This window comes from Platichthys flesus, chromosome 7 (assembly GCF_949316205.1).
Source record: "Platichthys flesus chromosome 7, fPlaFle2.1, whole genome shotgun sequence".
NCBI classification, from domain to species: Eukaryota; Metazoa; Chordata; class Actinopteri; order Pleuronectiformes; family Pleuronectidae; genus Platichthys; species Platichthys flesus.
The window spans coordinates 20,997,334-21,011,682 of record NC_084951.1 but is presented as its reverse complement, the minus strand read 5'-3'; the positions used below and the strand labels follow the sequence as shown (position 1 = coordinate 21,011,682).

The window sequence follows — 14,349 nt, the reverse complement described above, 5'->3', positions numbered from 1 at the left end:
ACGGAACACGATGAGAGTGTGAATACACGTTGGGCCCGGTAACCAACTTTGTCATTTTTGCTGTTCACTGACTCTGGCCTGTGAGAGAACATGAGGGAGGAGAGATGTGGTGTTGTTCATGTCTGAGATGCAGATGCAGATGATGGCATGGTATCGTTTATATCAGACTTGGCAAACATGAACATTTTAAAGAGTTGTGTAGTGGTTTTTTTTCACAGGATGACAGCTGTTTTCATGGCAATTTACCAAACCGTCAATTATTATAACGGTTAATAAAATGTGATGTTCTTTCCCAAGGGAACAGCTAATCGTTACGAAGATTATTCCTCACAGGCTCCTTTTCTCTTTTCATTCTCACCATCAATTCTCAGGTAATTGTTCACTCATTGTACACTCTGTCTTCACTCTTCATTTCTACCGTATTCTTAATATAATAAAAAACACTTGAGTATAACGGTAATACGATTGTGACAAAAGAAAGACATTATTTTTAGAGCTTGGATTTAAGGGACGTGAAAATCTCTTCAACTTCAGCTAAACTGTTGCTTTATTGGATAATATTTCTTTGGAAGGATTCTTCTTCTTCCCACCTGCCGCGTGTCCTTGAGACCCAGAAGCCAGATATCCCGATAAAGTGCGTCTGTACTTTTCAATAATCACAGGGGCACTATATTGACTGGAATACCACCGAGTGAAAAAGCAGCAGTGAGAGCAATAAGCCAAATAAATGGCTACTTGTCTAAAGCCCTGTATTGAGCGATATGAAGAGAAGGTGTTAGTTTTGTTTGAAATCCTGGACTTTTATCGACAAGCCATTTATATCTGTAAGGCCTATGTGTTGTGTGTATTTACTTCCTGGAAGCAGCTTTACAGCCTTTGCATCTTTTCCGGTGCATGTTGCATTGCATCTGGTCGTGTTTATTGTGCTTGCTGCAGCACCTGTGCTCCACTTTCCACATATTTCTCCATTGAGCATGTTGCGGAAGAAAAGCATTTCCCCCCCGAGGTGTCTGCCTTCTCCTCCGCGTACGTTTACTGGTGATTAATGACTGCTCCGCTTCACCGACAGACAAGGCAACAACAAAAACAACGGAGGGAAAAGGAAAGTGAACAAAAAGCAACATCCTGTACAAGTGAGCTGGAGCTGATTGAATTGGAGAATTTGAGGGGCGGGAATGTAGGGGGGGGGGGGGGGGGTACAAAAAGGTTTGGGTATGATTGAGAACAAGAGAGAGCAGCAGAGAGAAAGGAAAGGAGCAAGAGAAGGGAGTGTAGGGCTAGACCCGGGATTAGAGGCACGTCTGTGTTTGTGTTTAGGTCTGATAGACTTCCCGGAGAAATGCCGCTCGCAGCCTCCTCCCTCGAGTCTAATGGAGGCTTCTGGCATCTGCCACCCCACCGCCCGGCCAACACCAGCAATGCACAGCTCGAGTCTGCCCGCTTCATCCTTCTCCACGCCCCCCCCGCTGAGACAAGCACACGCACGCATGCTTCGATCACAAACAAACATATATACACACACACGGGCACAGAGAGAAATGACTTGTCCTACACAGGAGGCACATAAAGGTTCTGTAAAGCGTATGTGCGGCAGTGTTGCCTTTGTAAATGCTCATTGTTCTGGTTTTTGTGTGTTCGCCTTTCTGCTTTATCCCTGAACAAAGAGGAGAAAAAGCTAAGCTAGAAAAATGGGACTCCATAGTGTATTTGTGTGTTTTTTATAGTCGACCAGAGAAGCCACAGGATGGTGAAACCTAGGGATGCGAGTATTTAAGGATCCCAGTCCAATTCGGAGCTCGGTCACTGGGAAACCACATCACTGCCCATGTGGAACGCTTTATGAATGTCGGACTGCAGAGTTCTCGGGGCTAAATAAATTCCGGCTGTGAAAACACTTAAATGTGTGTCTACGTCTAAGTCTATCAAACACATGAACTGTGCAGGATGTGCACCGGTGTATATGTATTCAAGAGGACTTTGTGCGGGGCGGTGTTTGGTCTTGCATTCTTTTCGATGTTCTCGTAAAGTCTCTTTCCTGGAAGCCGCACGTCCTCTCTTCATTGGCCAGGGGAAGTAAATAAAGGAAACACTAAACTCCTTTCAGAAATGGCTGGACCTCCTGTAAAGTTTGAAGAGGGAGGAAAAAAGGGGCGAGAGACCTTGGTCCACTCTGGGGGGAGAAAGTACAAACAGCCGTGTCAGCACTTGATTCCTTCTTTGTTTTTCCTCAGTAAAAGATCGTGGCCACTTTAAACTCTTGGCTTTTCTTGTTTGGTTTCACTTCGTCAGGAATTCACACGAGGTATTCCTTCTTCCAAACCCCAAGCTTCGACTTTTATTCCAGCTGACACCGCGAATCACCCGGCCAAATATTTGATATCTGCTGGTCTTCTTTTTTGCCGTGCTCTACTGATGGTGAAGCTGGATCTGATTCATCAATGGAATCTTAAAATCAATGTGAAAACAACCAGCAGTCAGGCTGGAGTCCGTAACCAGTTATAATCCCAGCAGCAGCGTTTAGCACCAATTGACGACAATGTAGAGATGTGTTAGGAGTCATTACGTATTTGTTTCTGATCAGCCGGCTTCTCCCTTTAGCCTAAAAACTCAGTCAAACTCAAGAAAAGAACTTTGCTTCAGATACAAAGGATATTTCATAAATTCAAGTAACACATTTATCAAAAAAAAACAGCATTGCCTGACTTCTTAAGTGCTCAGCCTGTGCACAAGTAGATCAACCCCCTCACACATAAGTGTAAAGTTTTCACATGTGACGACTACTCATTTATTTCCCTCAAAATAACTGCTCTTGTGACTGTACGGGGATGAAGCTGAACAGCCGGTGGGAGGAAGTCGAGAGTGCTTTGCATTGTTACTCCTGCTAATGGAGTCTTAGTGATGGAGAGGCATGCTCACCGCCGTCCGTTCTGACAGGTCAGCTGATTAATAAAACATTAGGCCATTTTCCGAATAGTGTGAGACTCTGGTATTTAAGAGGAGAGGTGAGCATCTGAGGCTGCATTAATATCTCACGCAAGGAGGCGAGCCAGGGCGTTCATGAAATATGAAGAGAATGGCTCCATGTTTTCTCTGACACTCCAGTCTTGTCTCCCCCCCCCCCCCCCCCCCCCCCCCCAAATGATTCACTGTTTTCCCGAGGGCCACACCTTTGTCTCGGCACCAAAATACTTTATGAACTGCATTTCCTTTCCTCCTAATGAAATTAGTGAGATCAATATAATCACATCTATCAGCCCTGGGGGAAATGGAGTCTCCTAATCTACCGGTATTGATGAGGAAAACAAATTGTTACTACATTCATGCATTTGTCAACAGCACTTGGCCTTTGTTTCCCTTTTGTGTTCTGGGGGAAGTGAGACTGAAATGTAATTTTCACAGTTTAATATCTCATTATTTTGAAATTAGTGGCGTGAAGTCCCGGTAAACATGTTCATCAGTCGCACTCGGCTGGAGAGAAGGAAATCCAGCCGAGGCCGGGTTGTGCACGTCCAGGCCCAGAGCTGCTCCGACTTAGGCTTAACAGCAACAAAACAAACAAGAGAAAAACTCCGCCTCAGCCACCCATATTCACAAATCCCCCCCACCACATTCCTCTCAGATATGACATCAGGCAGCACCAGGCGGGCTCCCCTCCTGGGTTCAGTTGGTGTTAAATTAAACAGTAAATCATCCCACCAAAAGACACCAGAGTTATATGTGAGTCAAGGGCAACAGTTCTGGGCTCCTTAATAGGAGATGAGGAGGACTTTATGAAGGAGATAAATAACGGCTTAACAAACAGCCTCTGTCTGGTCCCCGGGAGGTTGGCCCCGGCGACCCGGCGGATCAGCGGGATGAAGGAGAGCCAAGAATCTATTCCTCAGAAGACATGAAAAAATAATGTGCAGTGAAATTGGAAGAAAGATATTCGGGAGGGGACTCGGGGAGGTGGGGACCAGTGATGAAGTGAGGGGCTGTGGTTGGCGGTGATTGTTGGCGATATGAGACAAGGTCGGTCGAACGGAGAGGACAGGCTGACAGACAGGCTGGCAGACAGACAGAGAGACAGACAGAGGGACAGACAGAGAGACAGACAGAGGGACAGACAGAGAGACAGACAGAGGGACAGAATGGAAAGCAGGGCAGACAGACAAATCAGACATGCAGATAAACCAACCCATCAGATTATTCTTTCCTCCCACCTCACGCTTTACTGGTCGAGAGACAAAATAACAAATTCAACATAGATAAACAGTGTTTAGAGGAAATGGGAGAAAAGAGTAATTGCAAGGTGTGTGTGTGTGTGTGTGGGGGGGTCCTTGAGCATGAGATTGAGTTGAAGCACTTGAATGCAAGCCAGAGATCCTCTTTACTTTGTCATTTACTTTGTCATTTCCGATGAAAGGCCCCAGTCGGAATCTTTCCATGCGAGCATAATGGAGACTGTCATGGGCTGAGGGTGTTTTTGTATAGTGGTAAACGTCCCCCGAGCTCATACATACCCAGAGACACGCGGGAGCACAAACACATAAAGATCCGCTACAAGCAGGCGTACAGTGCATCACCACCGTGAACGCGTTTATCCTGAAGGTAAACACTTTAGCACCCGAAATAAAAAAGTTGCCGGTGTTTTTATAACTTGTCTTTCAGTTTTGTGGCTTCCTTCATTCGCTTCCCAGTCGTGAGAGGAGTAAACTATTTCGGGGCCAATATTCCCCGATGCTGCTTTACACATTTTTATTTGCTCTTCATTTTCAGGAGAACGGAACATTTCCTCCTAACGCTCTATAAAAGCCATAACATCGCACATTGTTAATAAAACCAGAATGATGCATAGCTCGTTGCACAGCACCTGGCATCGAGGCATGCGCGGGGGGGGGGGGGGGGGGTTGTATGGTTCATCTGAGGCTGTGCAAAACGCTTCTTTAAATAAGGTGATTTGTACTGGTCGCTGTGTTGTTTTTCCTGATGAGTTCCGGGATGAGAAACTGACCACGGCTGGTTCTGATCAATTTCCTGATCTGTATCAATCAATCAACCGGCTGACATGTCGTCTGCTTCCGAAAAAGCAGAAACCACATGCACACCAGCCATCTGCATGACGTTCTTATGACACATATGCTTATGCTCCAGCAGAAAATACACCGGCTTGAATCCACAGACACATGCATGGCTGGGCTGCACAAACACACACACACACACACACACACACACACACACCTCCTCACTCATCCAAGGTTCATTTGTCAAGATGACAGCTGGACTCTTGCTGAGGTGGAGTTTGCCAAGCTGAATCCCTCGCTTGGTTAGTGGGAGCCAGAACATCCTGGGAAACATTCTGACACACACTTAGAGGACTGCACTGGGATTGTGTGTGTGTGTGTGTGTGTGTGTGTGTACATGAGCGAGTGTGTCTTTGTGCTGGTGTGCGTGTGCAACTTTTCAAAACACCCAGCAGCGGCATGGGCAAGGTCCAGCCCCTCTTCAGTTTCTGCCTGTGCTTGGCAGGGGCAGGCTTGGCAGGGAGCGGCCCATTTTGTCAGGCTTCCAGTCGACATCAAACGTGCACACTGCTCCACGCCTCCACCAGCAACACCTTTCCTCCACCACCGCCTCTGCACTCACACCCGGGTCCTCAGACATCTGTTTACCTCGTGATACCCCCAGAGTGTTTGTCCCTGTAGGCTGGGATGTCCCCTCAGCTGTGTCCACTGCACATGTGTGTGTGTACATGTGTGTGCAATGACGTAAGTGGATGTTTCTCTGACTAGGATGAAAAAAGGACAAGTTACGGCACAGGATCCCACAAAGGTCATATGTCTGGTCAAGGGGGAATGCCTTGGAATCCTTTTTTTTTTTGTTATACTGTCGATCCATCCTGCCAGACGGATGTCCACTCAAAGTCCTGGCAACTTCTCCACACTTCCTGTTTCCAGTTCTCCGGCCAAAAGGCTCATGCTCGGCCACGGGGTTCTGCTGATGCAGTCAATTCACAGTTTCTCCCCCCTAGCTCTCACTCTCCTCTCTCTTTTCTTCCCTTCATTTTCTCTCTAGTCCGCACTTCTCATCTCCACCGCAGCCTGGTAGATGTAGAAAGTGAGAAGAAGAAGAAGAAAAAGGGAGGGGGGGGTTGGAAGAGGAGGGCGATAGTGGTGTGTGAAAAGTGGTCGAAGCAGTATTGTGCGTGTGTATATATATATATGGAGTTTGGCTGGGCGAGTAAATGGCTGGGGAAATCGCTATAGCAGCATATTTCATGTCACTGTCCCCCCTCTCCCTCTCTTTCTCTCTCTTTCTCCCTCTCTCTCCAACACTCCACACTCTAATTACCCAGATTGGGTTTCCTGGGGATGAAGGGACGAGGGAGGAAAGGGGGCAGAAACGGGGGGGGGGGGGGGGGGTCCTTGATATTGTCCTTGTCAAAGCCAACAGGGAGCAACTGGAGAAGTCATTCATGCATCCATCACACTGCCGATTTCACAATTTAATCAATCTCCTCACGGAAAGAGAGAGAGAGAGAGAGAGAGAGAGAGAGAGAGGGGAAGAGGAAAATAGAGGGGTGAGAGTGAGATGGCAGCCCTAACACCTTAACCCTGCTAAAGCAAAGCTTAGGGGGGGTGTGTCCGCTCTTTGTCTGCCGCCACAATGGCTGCCTTATTTTCATTCTCTCTGCCTGGAAGACGGGGAGTGCGGAGGGCGAGTCATTCCATTGTTACCTCTGGGGAGAAGGGCTCCACTAATTTGCCATAAGCCTGCACTATTGAAGACCAGACTCCTTTCACAGTGCAATAATTGGAAAAGTCATTCACTGCTTAACTTCCATTACTCCGCGCTTTTTTCCCTAATGTGGGGAAAGATCTGTTTTAATAATCTGCACCTGCAGAACTTCCAGCTTCCAATAAGATAACACAGAGACACATAAAACACCCCATCTCTCCATTTTTATTCTCTCGCTCACTCGCATTAAGCTGGAGGAAACTGGAAGATTTATCTTTTTGCCCTTTCGTCCTCTCGGCCCCTTCAGTGGATCTGGAAATGGCGTGCCAGGGGATAGGGCTGGGAATATTTGTGTAAGATTCCATTAAGGTCAAAACAGGTTTGGTAGTTAGTTGTATTTATAAATTTTGTTTGCAATCATACAATAGTGATTTGATGATGTTGCAGCATTTGTGAGCCACAATAAAAATGATTATTTCTCCAAGTTATGGTAGAGCTCCCTCGTACTCTTCTGATTGTTTATCGGAGTGTGTACTTAACCGTTCCCTGAGGTTGTCTGCAGCTCAACATCCCAAAGATGAACGACAAAAGGTTTAGGGAACCAGCTTCTTGTTGCAATGCACCAAAGATATGGAACAAACTCCCACCTCACATCAGACAAGCTAATCCTGTTGTTAGGTTTAAGAAACAACTCACAACCTATTTCTATATTCTTGCTTTTAAGGAAATCTATCCTTTTTACTTATTTGTATTCCTTTTTTAGTTTTGTGCTTTTATCCTAAGTCTTTCTTCTTATTATCTTCCATTACATGTATTATTAGTATTATTATGTATCAGCCAAAAGTTACCTCAAAACAACTTCATCTTGAGTTTGCCTTTATTCAAACCCAGTGGGGGAGTGAGGTGAGCAGCAGTGGTTGAGGTTTGACCATCTGATGATGAGCAGAACTACAAAGTGGAAGAGAGATGAGAGCAAGATTCTGTTGTTTGCAAATCAATATGAAGGGAAAAAGAAGATGTGGCACAAATATGACCCAAACAAGACTAAGGGTGTGCAGCCATATTAACAGCCCTGAGGGTGCGTAGATGTAAAGCCTGACCTCAGTATGCTAACATGCTCACAGCGGTAGAATGCTGATGTTTAGCAGGTTTAATCTTGACCATGTTCACCTCCTTGGTTTAACACGTAGCCCTCCTTAACACAAAATACAGATACTGATTCTCATGCCTGGACTTTCTCTATCAGCAGAGTACTGATAAAATATTAAAGACATAACAACTTATAGAACATATGTAACGGCTTTATGTACCAGCTCTGTGTTGAACTGATGATGGCTGTTGTTGTTCTATGTCCTGGCTCAGGGTGAACGGTCAACTGTAAAATACATTTAGGAAAACACAGCCATTATTTTTTGTAAAGAGCTGTTAAAGTGCAGCCACTGTGTAAGTAGCTGTGGCTAATGCCACACTACCAGAAATCACTTCCCCTTCGCCGCTCTAAAAAACAGTACTTGTCCATGGCTGTACAGCACCACTGCTGTTTTGTAGGAAAGAAGAAGAAGTGATTACCTGAAAAACTAAATTGCAGTTTTGAATCTAGTGGGTGAATGCAATCATTTCTAATCGCAAACATTTATTTTTCAAACTCGCCGATTCAAAAAATAGTGTTTTTGACAGTTTACCAGGCATTTCCAATGCTGGTGTTAAAACCTCTCTAAACAACACATTTTAACCCTATCACACTTGGACCTGATGATGACAATAGATGAAGTTGTGAAAATTCAACTTGAGGAGGACATGAGTATTGATTAAATGTCTTTCATCAGGTTGGATGCTCCTCGTTCTCTCACGGAAACAACATTTCAGCCGATTGTTCCAGAGCCACAGGTACATCTGTTCAGGCCGGCTGTGCAGTCCACGGCAGCTAATTAATACAATATGTTATACAATTTATGTTTTTTGCGTTTAACTGACCGAGAGGGCTTTTTGAAAGGAATAACTTCTGGTAAGACTGAGGTAGTCTACATCAATCCTGCCCTTCTTTTTGAAGAGTTACAACGCGCAACATCAAAGCCTGAGCAAAATTCTTTGTTTTTAAAAAAAGGGCCATGAAAGCTCCTAATGCAAACACCTTGCTGACTCGCTGCAAAACACAAGGTGTCTTTTCATCTCTGCGTGTAGAACAGAGAGCGTTTGACAGATGGTCCGTGTGTGTGATACACGAGGCCGTCCACAGACCTCGCCCTTGAAGAGGAGGCTTTTCTCTTCAGAGGTTGTTTGTGACCTGTTGGCCGTGTACCTGGATTTCTTGTCTGCCTGTTAGGCTTTACCGCAAAGCTCCGGGAACATAAGCTATCTCTGTTTGTTCCTGTCGGTGTTTGTGTTTGGAGTTTATATCCCTGTTTATTTCGGGGGGGGGGGGGGGGGGGGCTCTCGAAACTGTGTATGCTCTGACTTTGCCGTCTGAAGGCGACAGACTGTTTCTGCCGTCCCGCTCCCTGAACCAGTGTCGTTCTCTGAAACACATCTCGGCTCTGCTGCACAACTAATTGGCACAGTCAGGTCTGTGCCTTTGTGTCTGTGGGTTTGTTCCTTATCGTGTTTGTGTGCGACATGTTTAAACCAGATAGTGATTTATTTTTTCAATCTCAGGAGTTTCTCTGGAAATGCATCAACTCAAAGCAGCTGATTTCAGTTTTGCCCCATGTCAAGAGAGTGTTTTACATTTTTATTGTGGCTACATTTTGCGTTCTCCCCCCCCCCCCCCCACCCACAGTATTCGTATACAAGTGTATACAAGTGCTGAGTACACGGGTCATCTCTTGTAGTGTGTTATGCTTTTAGATTTTTCCGTATTTTTCTAAAACCGTTCACAAGAAAAGAAATGGAAGCCGGCCAATCATTTCAAGCTGTCTGGAAGATATAATGCACAGAGCAATTCAAGTTGAAAGGCCGCCTTCCATTTCCATGTGTTGTGAAACTGAAGGTTTCATTCAGCTCGATGCAAAGTGATTTCCAGAAACACTGTTCAACAATGGTTTTGAGGCTTTGCTGTGGCCTGTTTTTTGCACCGTTCTCTGGCACAAACACGAACATGAGGCCACTTTGTCTCCAAGCTGGAGCCGCACCAGAGCCACATCCGATACGTCCTCTGTCTTCTGTCATGGGTTTGAGGAAAATTGAATAAAAACAAAAAGGGAGGTCGTGAGATTTTAAATCTGTTCTCTATAAACAAAGCCATGCACGTCTTTAAATTCTATTCAACACAGATCAAATGTCAGAAACAAATCCAGTGCATGTCGCCTTTGTTTGGGCTTTTCACTGAATATGAATATAAATCTGACCTGGCTCAGTTTTAGCCTCGGATGAAGATGTGAATCCAAACATCAACTGTATGAATGGATCTTATCTGCACTTTCTTAACTAAGGAATGCAAATACCACCTGGTGGATATTTGCACTCATAAGGAGTCTCCATGTGGCCGGTGGGATCCAGTTATTAGATGATCCCCAGTTAGCTGTGCTTGTACTTGTGGCTATGGTTCTTCGGGTTTAGTCTTTACTCGCATTGTCTCTTCATAAAATGTAGCTGTAACAGTAATTTACAGTATATCTAGTTCCCTTTATGAATCAGTGTTTCCCATGATAAACTATTGCCACTGCTGGATGCATGTTTGGAAAGCTGTTGGTTAAGATGTGTTTTAATAAAGCATGAAATGTGGTGTATATAAAAGTACAGAATAGACCAGTATATAACGTGTAAAGTACTTTATTCATGCATTGATTTCAAGAGACTGTATAACGCAACCACAAAGGTCATCTGTGCGAGCTTCTTGTTGCAATCCGTATTCAAGTTGTATTGTTAAGTGACCTCTATGAGTGGTAGTGTGGGAGATAGTGTGAAGAGCTCAGGAGAAGGTTGGTGTGAATGAATGTGTCGACAATACAATAAAAGAAACTGCATATTAATAACTGTATGATGAGAAAGGTTTGTGATCCTTGAAAAGGTTTTTTTTCATTTGAAACCACAAATCTCACCCTGAACCGAACCAAGTAGTTTGTTGTGCCTGCATACCTAAACAAACTGTTTGTGTAACTGTGTGTGTGTATGACTGTCACAGCAATGAAAGTCCAGCAGGTCACTCCCGGTCCACTCTCTGTTATTGTAACCGTGATGGATTAAGGTCCAGGAAGCGTTTCAGGAGACGCTCGAGGCATTTGAGAGAAATCATCAAAATGGTTGGTTCAGGTTCGGCTGACTGGTCGGATTTTAATGACACAGAGCTGACACACAGAAAACCGTGTTGTCAATCATGTGGGCTGCTTGTGAACATGAGGGATGGGTGGAAGGGGACGTTTCAAATGTAATTGGTCACTCAATGTCTGAGATCATCATCTGAGTGGTACAATTTTACCTCCTTATCCATCATTAACAAGAATAGTCTCCACTCGTCTCCTCGTTTGGTTTGTTATTACAATAAAAGCAGTTCTGGTTCTAAAGCAGTCAAAGATATTTCTGGATATATTAATTTGACTTTATCTGTATTTTACAGGATCACTTGTTATGTATTGCATGTGAAGGTGGTTCTAATATTTCTACTATTTAGATTGACCCCATATATGTAAATTGTAATGGATTAGATGTCATCTGTTTCTTTAGAGTTGATAAAATGTATATAGCTCCTCACGTATTTATACATATCTCATACTAATGTTGCCCTGTAGGCTGGCAGTATAGATCGCTCTATCCAAACTTTGGATTCATTTAATTTAAATGTGTATTTCATCGTATCTTTAAATAATGACGTCGTGTTTCTACAACATGCAGTGTGGTCACATATCTGAGGAGCAGTAGCTGGATACTTTGTTAGTTAACATGAATTTTTAAGTGATAGTTAAACTCCTCCGCACCCCGGTGACTGCAGTAGTAGAGCGACTGTGTTATTCATTCCCTCCATCTCCTCTTCTGCTGTCCCCCGTGGACCCAGTGGCACAATCATTTCTCATTTGATTCAGCTTCGCCTGGCGGAGGGGAGCCGCGCTCACTGATAAGATCTGCTTAAGAAGCCGACAAGTCGTCAGTAATGAAGGGAGCGGCTTTGATCTGTTGACAAATGGGTCATTTAGACGGTGTCGAATTTCTGATGCCTAATGATACAGTCATGACTTCCTCTCTCTCTCTCTGTCTCTCTGTCTCTCTCTCTCTCTCTCTCTCTCTCTCTCTCTCTGTCAGACTCTCTCGGCCGAGCGCCTCTCGTCCAGTCTCTCTCCCTTACACACACACACACACACACACACATTATCAAGACAATGCAGAAAAAATCTGAGGGAACAAAGGAAAAAGAAAAAATATATCTTTGATTATTATTGGCACTCCTTTACTTTTTTATTTTTGTGTGTGTGTGTGTGGTGTCTGTCCCATTCGAAGTGCAAGATAGCAGTGTACCTAGAGAGAGCGAAAGCGAGAGAGAGAGAGAAAGAGAGAGAGAGATCCTCCTTCTCTTCATTAAAGGAAGTAAAAAGCCCTGATATAGTCATGAGAAGCTTTTTGCATTTGTGTCATACAAGGCTCTTTTTTTTCTTTCTCCAACACATTCACTTCCTTTCTAGAGCTGAGAAATGGCAAAAATGACACTGAGAGCTGCCTGCTGATGAAATGACTTCCTGTCTGTCACAGTATTCTCTGATAAAAGGAGGAGACGAGCGTATACAACATTTAGCCGACTCAGTTTATTGACGGCCTTTATTGGAACCCTTAAATGTGATACATTACACACATTATTAATCACGAGTCGAGACGTCATGGCGGAGGCACTTTGTCATCACTTCGCCTTCCGCCCCGAGACAAACAAGCCAAGTGTGAGGACTGGAGGTGAAACTGTACTTTCTCTCTGTTTACCGTACATTTTTAATTGGCACAGAGAAAAAAAGTTGAAGAAAGCGCCCATGCTCGAAATGTGCATGTGTGTGCACGTGCAGCCATGCTCAAATATGTGGTCGCAACAGACGAGGATGAGGATCCTGGCGCCGTCCCTTAACAATTTAGAACGTCTACGTGAACATTGTGGGAGCGCGAGCTAATTGGCAGGAAAGACTGTGGAAAAATGGAGCTGCAGCTCGTTTCCCCCCAAAGCAGGACAACTTGGAAACGGGTGGGAAACCAGAGGGGCGGGGAAAACCCAAATGGAATTATGGAGAGCTATCACTTCCTAACTAGTGAGGATTTATACAGCACTGCCAGGGCCAACGGATTGAAGTAATTTCCATTTTTTATGCATGGCTTCTGTCCCCACAGAGACCTGAAGCGAAGAAAGAGAGAGAGAAAGCTGGGGAGAGAGAGAGAGAGCTGAGAGAGTATGAGATGAGAGGCAAGGGGAGGAGTGGCGATGAGAGAGAAGGAGATGGAGAGGAGAAGGGAGAGACAAGAAGAACAGGGGGATGAAGGAGAGGGGGAGACAGTTTGGCAGGCGGATGTGTAGTAATTGCTTGTATTTTCTAATGCGACAGGAGAGGTAGATGGAGTCGGCGTGCGGTGGTCTTGTAGCTTCTTCTGCACAGGAGGGTAATGGCGGTACATCGGGAGTTCAACCCGGCCGCTCGCTAGAATAGCTGTTAGTCTGTCGGCGGTGAACGGGTGGATTTTCTTTGAAGTAATGGCGGTCGATGCCTGCAGCTCGTTAATTATCATAGCTGTCAGCGGTAATTCGCTGAGATATGTGCCGAGCGTGCTGATGCTCTCCCCCCGCTACTCCCCCGAGAAAACACATAAACACAGACTTGCACAAATAGAATGGGTGAGCTGTCGTGACGGCTCCTCTCGCATTATTTCAGCTAACGTGTCTATAAATGATTGTTTTGGTTTGATTATGGAGACGCACCTCCACTGCGCTTTTTCTAAAAAGGGAGTTGACGATAACGTGGATGCCGAACCTAGACAAGGCAGATTGTGATAATAGCGGTGTTGGTGGTGGTGACAGGTTTTTTTTTCCACCGGCAGGAAGAGTCGGGATGACACCTGTCTAATACCACATGTCCTTACCTCGTCCTTGTTAGTTGCGCCGGCAATTTTCTCTTGGCGAGGCAGAATTCCCGGTGTGTCAAAAGTGCGGCTAAATTGGTTCCACGAGTGGTGAAAGATGGAGACAACTGTGGACAGTCTTACTCTTGTGCACTCAGGATCTCCACTGAAATAGTCCTTGAACAAAAGAAGAAGGTTGGGCCTCTCTGTGTGCGTACGTGTGTGTGTCTGTGTCTGTGTGTGATTGAGTCATTCGGATACACCAGCTGATGTTCTCAGGTTGTCATGTACTTATTGGGAAGAGAGAGCACCCTCGGAGCTTCGGACTATTTGGGCACCTAATAGAAAAGCTCCTCCAGATGAGGCCCAGTTACGCGCTGCTTCAGACCAAATCACAGACCTGCTGCACAAGGCTCCGAGCTTTCTATCCAGCGAGGACAGCTGAGCCAAAATACATTTCTTTTTATTTTATTTTTTAAGAAAACTTTGTGAGTCTTATATACCACAGTTATTAAATAATGCTGCACTCGTGTGCACCCTGGATCTGAGGCTGTTATTTCCTCTGCCCTATTTTTCCTCCTCCTAAAAAGAGCTGTTTATTGTTATGTTGTCTGT

The 14,349-nt window shown here is 45.0% G+C and overlaps 1 protein-coding gene across 1 annotated transcript in view; it reads left to right on the top strand.

Annotated features, from left to right (window-relative positions):
* LOC133956950 (cadherin-4-like) overlaps window positions 1-14,349 on the top strand; it is a 198,469-nt gene that overhangs the window by 150,253 nt on the left and 33,867 nt on the right. The gene's annotated exons all lie outside the window — the stretch shown is intronic.